This window comes from Bos indicus, chromosome 21 (genome assembly GCF_029378745.1).
Source record: "Bos indicus isolate NIAB-ARS_2022 breed Sahiwal x Tharparkar chromosome 21, NIAB-ARS_B.indTharparkar_mat_pri_1.0, whole genome shotgun sequence".
Lineage (NCBI taxonomy): Eukaryota > Metazoa > Chordata > Mammalia > Artiodactyla > Bovidae > Bos > Bos indicus.
Window position 1 is genome coordinate 18467172 of NC_091780.1, and position 11843 is coordinate 18479014.

Consider the following 11843-nt stretch of genomic DNA (forward strand, 5'->3'; position numbering starts at 1 on the left):
AAGCGTGTGTCCCCTTCATTGGGAGCACCGTCTTAACCATTGGCCTGCCAGGGAAGACTTTATTGTAATTGTTTTTAATACTCATTCCTTATGAGAGTCAGCTTCCAAGATGGTATTCGTGCCCTTGTATGAACTCTCCCATAATGTATCTGGAGTGGTCTGTTTGATCAATAGAATATGACAAAAGCAATAGTATGTTATTTTGAGGACAGGCTATAAAGATCTTGTGTCTTTTTCCTTTCTTTCTGTGTGTGTGTGTGTGTGTGTGTGTGTGTGAATACTTCTTATCATTCACTTTCAATCAGCTGCTACGTCATGAACTATGGAGAAGCCTAGGTCACCAAGAACCAAGGACTCCAGCCAACATCCAGAGAAACTCAGACCTACTGCAAACAGTAACATGAGTGAGTTTGAGACCCTCTAGGACAGGCAGGCATTCGGTGAGGCAGCCACCACCAAGTTCCTGACTGCAACTTCATGAGAGACTCTGAGCCAGAACCATCCAGCTGGGCCATGCCTGGATTTCTAAGCCTTGGCTACTGTATGACATAATAAATAATTGCTGCTTTAAGCTATTACCTTTGTGGGGGGGGGGGGGTAATTTGTTACACAGCTATAGGTAACTGATACACTTCATCATTCAACACACATTTATTTATTAAGTGTCTACTAGTCTCAATAACTATGTAGTCAACTGAGCAGTTATTACAACTCAAGGCCTCTTGCAATTCAGGGAACAATATTCGACTTTATTTTGATTTTTTTTTTTCCCACAAACCATGTTTTCTAGTTTCCAGCTTTCCCATTATTTCCAGCCCTCTCTCCTCCTGAACCAGTTTCTTCCTCCATCCTAACACATTTCTGCTGGCCAAGTCCAAAGTTCTCTTTATTTAAATTTAATTTCTTCCTAGAGAGAAATTGTCACATACCTAGACTGGAATAAAACCCTTAAGAATAGTGTCTTATAGCACATACTTTCGGAGAAGGCAATGGGAACCCACTCCAGTACTCTTGCTTGGAAAATCCCATGGATAGAGGAGCCTGGTGGGCTGCAGTCCATGGGGTTGCAAAGAGTCGGACACAACTGAGCAACTTCACTTTCACTTTTCACTTTCATGCTTTGGAGAAGGAAATGGCAATCCACTCCAGTGTTCTTGCCTGGAGAATCCCAGAGATGGCAGAGCCTGGTGGGCTGCCGTCTATGGGGTCACACAGAGTGGGACACGACTGACGCGACTTAGCAGCAGCAGCAGCAGCACATACTTTGTCAGATTCTCTTGTTTAATTGTCATCATTCTTGCTAGTTTATGGGCTTCCCTGGTGGCTTAGATGGTAAAGAATCTACCTGTAATACTGAAGACCCGGTTTGATCCCTGGGTCAGGAAGATCCGCTGGAGAAGGGAATGGCAACACAGTCTAGTATTGATGCCTGGAGAATCCCATGGACAGAAGAGCCTGCCAGGGTACAGTTCATGGGGTCACAAAGGGCTGGACATGACTGAGCAACTAATTTTGGTAGTTTATAATCTCCATGACTTTGGCTGTCCTGTCCTCTGATGTATTCCTAGTATCCCCCATAGCACCTGGCACAAGATAGGCTATAGATAAATCTATGTGTTTATATATATATATGATTTTAATACACACACACACACACATACACGCACATACATATATACACATTACTTATATATACACCATGTGTGCTAAGTTGCTTCAGTCATGTCCAACTCTTTGCAACCTTACAGAATGTAGCCCATCAGGCTCCTCTGTCCATGGAATTCTCCAGCAAGTATACTGTTCTGGGTTGCCATGCCCTCCTCCAGGAGATCTTCCTGACCCAGGGATCGAACCTGTGTCTCCAGGCAAGAATACTGGAGTGGTTTGCCATGCCCTCCTCCAGGGAATCTTCCCAACCCATGGATGGAACCTGTGTCTCTCATATCTCCTGCACTGGCAGGCAGGTTCCTTACCACTAGCACCATATGTACATTATATGTATTCAATTTATGGATGAATAAATTAATAAACAAATATAGATCTAAATTCAGCAAGCATGATGGGTGTTTTACATAAGGTCACAAATTAACTGAAGTGATGTTCATCTCGCACAATTTTTTGAGCTATCCTTGAGAAAAGAAGCTGTTTCTCACGTGCACTTCTGTCCCTTCCATCCTTACTCATCCAAAGATGGCCACAGTGGACAGTTCTACCAGATAAGGGTCTAGTTTATTGGCCTCATGGTGATATGGACACAGACATTGTCAAGAATAGAATTCTCACCTATGAGACGATGAAAAATAATTGGAAAACAAAATGTCCAACTTTAGTGGAAACATACTCAAGCCGTAGATGTCACCTGGTTTTCATTTTGCTATTTTAAAGAGGAAAAAGAGTTTCACAAGAGTGCAACTCTAGAGGAAATTTTCATCAACTCCAGGAAAGCTATTGGCCCATGGTGGTGCTTCTCAAGTCTTCCAGGATCTCCACACAGAAACTGGTGGTTTTTCCCAGGGGGTCCATGATCCAGAGGCTGTGCTAGAGTTGCTATTTCCACACCAAGAGGCTCCTAACAGTTTGCCTTCCCCGTCTTTAAGTCATACACTCCCTTCAGTTCAGTTCAGTTCAGTTCAGTCGCTCAGTCATGTCTGACTCTTTGCGACCCAATGAATTGCAGCACGCCAGGCCTCCCTGTCCATCACCAACTCCCAGAGTTCACCCAGACTCACGTCCATTGAGTCAGTGATGCCATCCCGCCATCTCATCCTCTGTCGTCCCCTCTCCTCCTGTCCCCAATCCCTCCCAGCATCAGTCTTTTCCAATGAGTCAAATCTTCGCATGAGGTGGCCAAAGTACTGGAGTTTCAGCTTTAGCATCATTCTTTCCAAAGAAATACCAAAATACAAATAAGTACCAAAATAAGGGTGATATTTTTAAACTATTTGTCTAGGAAAAACAAAAATCTCTGCCAATACACTGGACATTTGATCTTGGTATACAGGGGTTTCTACGGTCCGTTGTGGTGGTAAATAAGCCCAGGACTCTTCGCATTAAGGCTTCACCATGATGTGGAGACCAAGGTGACCTTCCCTTGTGTTTCCCTCCTGCTGCTGTGTGAGTGTTGTAGGGAGAGGCAGACAGGCCTGATGTCTTAGCACACAGCTCAGCCCTGAGTTATGCTAATTACCATCCCAGAGCTGGTTAAGAAAAACTTATTGTCAAGCTGGGGCTTTGAAAAATAAAACAGTGTGTATTTCTTTGCCCTACTCCTCTTTTTGCCTTAACTAATTGGTCCATTTTTCTCTTGAAATCAGTGGGAAGATGGATTCCCCCACCCCTATTTGGAAAATAAACTGAAATCCATTTTTCTTTTGTGTCCATGAGAGCCAGCTCTTCACTAGTTGTGCCTATAAAGGCGTAGATAGTTAAAACTTTACATTGGGAAAGTTTTTTCTTCTTCTTTTTTTTCTCCTTCTTAAAGCTTTTTGTAGAGGACTTGTTTTTCCCCTTTTCTTTCCCTTCAGAAATGAAGCAATGTTTAGAACCTTCCACATTTCAAGTAAAAGCCTTTCAAAATGAAAGGAAAAAATATTTCAAACCTCGGCATTTAGAGCCCATATGTTCTCTATTCAGAGTGAACAATTAATGCAAAGCTGGCAACAGAGCCAGGGAGACAGACGTGCCCAGCTTCCAGGAGTGCCTGATGGATTTTGGAGGGCGGATCTAACATTTAAGGCCCTGAGTGTATCATTGCCAGAAAGGTGACATGTGAACAACAGCTACCAGTGGAAGACACTTAGGTGTGTTCTCTGTCATTAAAGCAGGTCCAGATCCACAGGATCCATACGGGTAAGTGTGTGTGCATGTGCTAAGTCACCTCAGCTGGGTCCAGCTCTTTGTGACCCCGTGGACTGTTGCCCACCAGACTCCTCCGTTCATGGGATTTCCCAGGCATGAATACTGGAGGGGCTTGCCATTTCCTTCCCCAGAGGATCTTCCCAAATCAGGGACTGAACCCAGGTCTCTTATGTCTCCTGCAATGGCAGGAGGGTTCTTTACCACTAGCGTCACCTGGGAAGTCACAGATAAGTAGGTGACATGTAAATTGTGAGTGTATATAAACAAGCACTGGCTTAATCACTACGATCGAGTGTTTTGACATCTTTTTTGAGGAACTATTGATGCAACAGGCTAGATGTTAATTTAATGTGACAGTAATGATATTCACTCTAATTCCAAACTAGCCTGTTCATTTTAACCAAAGTACTGAAAGACAGGCTAAGCAATATAGTTGCAGAAAAATTAATCAAATTTAAAATGTCCTGGAATCCTTGTGTGGTTGCTCCATCAAAAGTCTGTTAACATAAGGCACTGGTTATCTTATGGTCAAGATCATAACCAAAGAGAAGAGAAACCAAAGGTAACATCTCTAGGCAAGAATATTGGAGTGGGTAGCCATTCCCTTCTCCAAGGGATCTTCCCAAACCAGGGATTGAACCCAAGTCTGCTGCATTGCAGGCAGATCCTTTACCATCAAAGCCACCAGGGAAGCCCAACATATTCTTTACCATAAAGTAAATAAGAGAGCTTACTATGTTCCAGGCATTGCCTGAAGGGCTGAGGATATAGTAATTAGTCCATGGTCAGCCTGAATCCACCAGTAGAGTATAGGGACATGCAGATATTCTGTAATGTGTTAAGGAGTCTGGTTGAAGGAAGCATGAAGCAGAAGGTTAACCCACTTGGAGGTGGAGTGGGAGGAGTGAGGGAGGGTTATGGTGGAGGTTTGGACTAGACTGAGCCTTGAGAATGAGCAGAAGTAGCCCAGGAAATAATGAGGAGAAAGACTCTCCCCTCTGACAGAGTCTGTCTCTCTTACTACCCCAGATCATCCATAATGACCACTCTTCATCCTTCATATGACAAGGAATCCATCACAGGCGTAGACTGAGAACTTTGTTTCCCACAGGGTACTGTGAGTTTCTGCCGACTATCCCTACGTCTGTGAGGAGAAAAATGTGGACTTGGGTTTGTTGCTGCTCAGTCACAGGGCAAAATGCCTCACTACATCCTCTATAGGGTAAAGTCATATAAGTGGGGAACCAGTTAACACAGGGATACTCACAACTAAGGGCTTCCCAGATGGTGCTAGTGTAAGGAACCCACCCGCCAACGCAGGAGATGTAAGAGACGTGCGTTCAATTTCTGGATTGGGAAGATGCCCTGGAGGAAAGCATGGCAACCCACTCCAGTATTCTTGCCTGGAAAATCCCATGGACAGAGGAGCCTGGCGGGATACAGTCCATGGGATCTCAAAGAATCAGACACGACTGAAGTGACTTAGAATGCATGCATGCACTCATGACTAAAGCATCCTTGATTGGTCCAAAGCATCCTTGATTGGCCCATTGTGAACCCCGAGGTTTCTGCAGAGGAGATGAAGCTCACAGCATTGCTCCTAAGGAGACCAGCCTTTGTTTTTTAATAATCCCCCACTCATGTTCCTGTTTCGGTAATTCTTCTCTAAGCACCTGGGGCTTCCTCTTTGCTCTGTTTCCACTCTCCTCCCTTCACCTTTATTTAGACTCTGGTCTCACATTTAGGCTCTTCACCTTCAGATCTGAAACTTTCTAGACTCTGCTATTGATTTCCAAGTATCCATACCTGCTTTTGTTCTTAGATGCCTTCTTCATTCCTCCTTTACTCCGTGGCCCACGTGTACAGCCTCTGCCCCATTTAGGTCCAATGACAGGGGCCTCTGCATTATTTCTCTATAGCTTCCCTAACAAATTAGCATAAACTTAACAGTTAAAACAATGCCCTCTTGGAACTTCCCTGGCAGTCCAGTGGTTGACTCCATACTTCCAATGCAGAGTTGTAGCTTTAATCCCTGGTTGGGGAACTAAGATCCCATATGCTTTGCAGCATGGCCAAAACAAATTTAAAAAGAAACAAACAAAGAAAAAACAATGCCCTCTTAATATCTCACAGTTCTATATTGTCTTTGTTGCTTAGTTGCTAAACCATGTCCAACTCTTTGCGGCCCCATAGACCATAGCCCGCCAGGCTCATCAGTCCATGCAATTTCCCAGGGAAGAATACTGAAGTGGCTTGCCATTTCCTTCTCCAGGGGATCTTCCCAACCTAGAGACTGAACCCATGTCTCCTGCATTGGCAGGTGGATTGTTTACCATAGAGCCAGCAGGGAAGCCACCACAGTTCTATATGTTAGGGGACAAAAACACAGTTCATAGGCCAAAATAAATATGTCAATAGGTTGCGTTTCTTACTGGAATGTCTGGGGATGAATCCACTTCCAAACTCATTCGGGTGGTTGGTCATATTCAGTTTCATGTAGGCATAGGACTAAGGTCCACATATTGTTACTGATGGTTGGCCAAGAGTAATTCTAAGCCTTTAGAGACTGCCTGGTCCCCTGGTTGATGGTCCCCTTCATTTCCTAAGCCAGCAATGACCACTCAAATCTTCCTCATTCTTCAAATCTCTCTGATATCACTGTCTTTTTTTTTTTTTCCATCTCTCTTCTGCTTCATCCCTATCCTTCTTCTCTTGGAGCCAAAGAAGTTTCTCTGCTTGTAAGGCCTTAGGTGACTATATTGAACCCACCCATGTTATCCACAATAATCTCTGGATTAGAGTAATCTGAATGCTATCTTCAGAGATCTCTTTTGCCATATATATATATATATATATATATATATATATATATATATATAAAGTTAGTTGCTCAATAAAGTTAGTTGCTCAGTCATGTCTGATTCTGTGCAACCTCATGGACTGTAGCCCACCAGGGTCCTCTGTGCATGGTATTCTCTAGGCAAGAATACTAGAGTGGGTAGCCATTCCCTTCTCTAGGGGATCTTCCTGACCCAGGGACTGAACCTGGGTCTCCTGCATTGCAGGAAGATTCTTTACCATCTGAGCCACCAGGGAAGCCCTACTTGTTTTTTTAAAATATTCATTTATTATTTGGCTGTGCCAAGTCTTTGTTGTGGCCTGCGAGATCTCTCTCTTTCTCTCTTTCTTTTCCCTTAGCTGTAGCATGCAGAACCTTTAGTTGCAGAATGGGGGATCTAGTTCCCTGACCAGGGATAGAATCCAGGACCCCTGTCTCTCAGCCACTGGACCACCTGGGAAGTCACCTAGTCTGTTTACAAAGGATTAGGGCATGGTTATCTTTAAGGGACATTATTACATCCAGCTCAGACGTCAATGGTGGGAAATCAGACAACTAGAACATCTCGCTCTCTATATCCTGGTGGAATTTCTAAGAAAGAGGCTCAAAATACATAAGACTTTTTCTCTAGTAATATTTCAAGTTTGCAAATGCTTTCCCACATCTTGAGGAAGATAGAGAGAGATGCTTAAAAAACAGCCAGCCTACAGCCTGGCACAGAGTCAGTCCTCAGAATACATTAATTTCCTCCTCCCATTCTTGCATTTGACATTCAAGAGAGAACACCATGGCGTGACTTTGGAATTTTAAATCTGATCCTACAAACTGCACTCACAAATCAGCCTCGAGATTATTACAGTTTGGAGCAGATGGGAGTCTCTAAGAAATTTAAGCTGAGCATATGATTCTGTCCATTCAATTACCCAATTGCAGGGCTCCGAGTAACCTTTTTATTCCCTTTGAGTTCTGAAAACCTATATATTGGCCATCTATTGAATAAAAGAATGCATGTAGTGAAGTGATGGTCTGAGAGGGCAAGGGAGGCCCAAGTTAAGTGGCTTCTTGGCAAATAAAACACCATGCCCTTTTGTCCCTTAGAAATCAGATTAGTTGGGGGTAAGGAAGAGTTTCTGTACCCTTCCCCCACTCTCATCCCCAATATATACGTGGCAAGCTTATAAAAGGGCTTCCCTGGTGGCTCAGCTGTAAAGAATCCGCCTGCCAATGCTGGAGATGCAGGCTCAATCCCTGGCTCAGGAAGATCCCCTGGAGAAGAGAATGACTACCCACTCCAATATTCTTGCCTGGAGAATTCCATGGACAGAGAAACCTGGCAGGCTATAGTCCAGGGTGTCGCAAGGAGTCAGAAATGACTGAGGGGCTAAACAGCAACACCAAGGCTTATAAAAGCACCCTTTCCCCACCAACCCCTCTGTTTCTTAAAAGCTAATAACTCCAGTCCTACTTTTAAAAAACAAAACGATGACCACACACACAACATTTTTTCTGATCAGTTACACAATGAGCACCTTTTCTACAGAAGGACCTTTCCATAAAGCCTACTGCCTAGGCTTCACATGTTGTTACCAAGTTTTAGGCATAGGGTTTACCTCCTTCTCCATAATCTAGACCAGGGCCCAGCACACAACACCTGTTTGATGAATTTCAGATGAATGAGAGAGTGGGCACGGATTATTGCTAAGGTTTAACACATGCATGACCGTGGCCACAAAAATGCACTGTAAAACTGTAAAGGTTAATTATTTCCATTTAATTTATATTTTCAACAGCTTGGGTGAAGCCACCATTGGGCACATGTGTGCGCATTCTCTCTCTTTTTCATTGACTGACATCATTCTTGATGCTCTTTGCTACTAAACCAGCTGCAAACTCATTCTCAGAACAACCTTCAAAACCACTGTCTAAGCAAACTAAATTGGCAAATTCAATAAAACCTAACTGGCAACTCTTACCATCTTAACATCTAAGGCAATCACAAGTATGGTGAATGCTTGTCGAAATAAATGAATAAACTGTCACAGTTTAAAAGAGCCTGAAAAGACATGACTACAAATATGATGTGGTGTCTTGAATGGGATCCTGGAACAGAAAAAGGACATAGGTATAAAAAATAAGGAACTCTAAATAAACCATTGTTATTTTGTCGCTACATGTCTGACTCTTCACAACCCCATGGATTGTTGCCCACCAGGCTCTTCTGTCCATGGGATTTTCCAGGCAAGAATACTAGAGTCGGTTGCCATTTCCTTCTCCAGGGGATCTTCCTGACCAAGAGATGGAACCTGCATCTCCTGTGCTGCAGGCAGGTTCTTTACCACTGAACCACCCAAATAAAGCATAGATTTCAGTTAATAATTATGTATCATTATTGGTTTATCAATCATAAATATACCATACTAAAATAAGATGTTAATATAACAGAAACTGCTTTGGGCATATGGGAATTACTATCTTCCCAATAATTCTTTAAGTCTAAAACTGTTCTAAAATTAAACTTTCATTAAAAATATTAAAAAGAAAAATTTCTGAAGAAAATGAGTAAGTATGAATCTAGAAGCCTTAATTCAGTTCTGTGACATGAAATAAAAAACTGAGTTTTTAAACAAATGGCTTTCACTTTGGTAATCGACTATAAGCAGTTTCTGAACTTTCTTCTAAACTTAGTTGAAATTGACATAATACACTACTATGGATGAAATTGATAGAGAATGAAAATCTCTACTCAATGCTCTGTGGTGACCTAAATGGGAAGGAAATCTAAAAATGAATGAATATATATGTGTTGCTGCTGCTAAGTCACTCCAGTCGTGTCCGACTCTGTGCGACCCCGTAGATGGCAGCCCACCAGGCTCCCCCGTCCCTGGGATTCTCCAGGCAAGAACACTAGAGTGGGTCGCCATTTCCTTCTCCAATGCATGAAAGTGAAAAGTGAAAAGTGAAAGTGAAGTCACTCAGTCGTGTCCGAATCTTAGCAACCCTATGGACTGCAGCCTACCAGGCTCCTCCATCCATGGGATCCTCCAGGCAAGACTACTGCAGTGGGGTGCCATTGCCTTCTCCGATATATGTGTGTGTGTGTGTGTGTGTATATATATATATATATATATATAATATGTACATATTATATTATACATATATATTATATATAATAATATACATATTATATATATATTTATATATGATTGATTCACTTTGCTGCATAGCACAAACTAACACAATATTGTAAAAACATCTATACTTCAATAAAAAGAGGTAAAACAGTTAGAAAAATATTTCGGAAAAGAAATTGAAATTTAATTAAACACTCCTGCTGCATCTTTCATTATATGTGAACTGATAATTAATCAATGGCTACTATTGTAACAGATAAAATGTGGAAATTCATCATATACATTTTCACTCAGTTATTCTTTGTCCAAGGATTCTAGATCACCCATGGCACACATGCCACGTGTCCCTATATTGACGAATCTTGTCATTTAATTGAATTACAAATATTCACTTAGGCTAAGCCAACTGAATTTTTTAATAAATTCAGAAAGAAATAGACAGATTCAAACCACCAGGACACAAAATATTTACGGAAGCTATCAACGTAATTTTTTAAAAGGAGCTAAAACTGCAAAACAAAATCCATTTGATTTTACAAGCAAAGTTCAAAGGGTGCAATCTGTATTTATTGAGAAAGACACATTTAAGAAAGACATTAGGAAGAGGATATCACCTCATTCATTAACCACACCACACATAATGCTTCTGTCTTTCCTTATGTGGTCAGCATCTTTATCTGAACATGGAGATTTTCCACTCTGCCTTTCAAAAGGCCCAGGAGATCAACTGCACACAGGCTTATGGGAGGTGTCTTTATAAGGAAGTGCTGTAAAGTTTTGGTGAAGGGCCAACACTTTGAAAAAAGCCTGTTCTTGCATTAGTCAAGGTCTTCCTGGAAATGCCTGAAAGCTCATGAGCAAAGTGGTCCCCTGCAGTTCCTGACATACAAGAAGCTTGGATGGTTCACAGAAGATTCTGATAAGCATCTGGCCATCTGGGTTCAGGTCCAAGTCGAAAATCTGAAGTTCCTAAGGTGCATCCATGCATGTTTATTATATTGTAAGCAAATCAGATGAAAGGCACACACTGAATTGTTGTAAGAAATTGTTCATCATTAATAAATAAACGAGGAATTCCTTTCTGTGACACACGTGGGCTCTCCTTTTGGTCAATCCATCAAGCTCAAGCTAGGAATCTAAAGTGATCCTGTTCTTCTTCTTTGGGAAAGAAAAATTGAAGCAAGACTCATAGGCCATATACCCATCCTTGTACACAGAGGCTTGTGACAACCAGATATGAAAGTCATTCTCCATGTGAAACAGAACAGGACCCTATGGTCCTTGCCCCCTGTGTCCTCTGGCTGCCTTTTGTTTGTGGAAAAACTTTAGCCAAAGAATAAATTTAATCAGAGAAGTGAGAAAATGCAGAAACAAAGAAAAACAGTCAAAGGACACCAAGTAAAAATAATGTAGTCACTAAGCAAAGTAAAGGACCTTCTCAGCGGCTTTAGATAATACTCTGAGCCGTATCCTGTAGCTGTCTTATAGGTAATGAAACCCCCACCAGGTGGAAGAAGTTAACCACACGATGACCAGACTGTAGCCATGATATAAGCTGCCCCAATTCTCAGAACTGGCCTCAAGACATGGAAACAAACTGACCCTGGAACTGAAGATTAACTGTACTTGAAACCATCATGATGACACTGAGCAGCCCACCAGTGACCGATTTCAAGATGACTATCAGAGCTGACTGTGCTGATTCTGCATGTCGCCCCCTCCTTCCGTCTCTAAAAGCTCTTGCCCACTGACTGTCAGTGGGGAGTAGGGGAGTCAGCCTTTGGACAGGCATCTGTCCTCCCCACCTCCCTCCCAGTTGCCAGCATCCAAAATAAAGCAGGTTTCCTTTCCATCAACCTGGCCTCTTTACTGGCTTTGAGAGGTGAGCAGCCTGGCCCCACTTTCAGTTACAGCTCCTTCTCAGTGTATCTGCAAGAAAAGGTATGCAGGGGATTGAACTTGAGTTTCACCTTCTCTTCCACCTATGGAAGAGTACTGTCTTGCCTCATTAACAC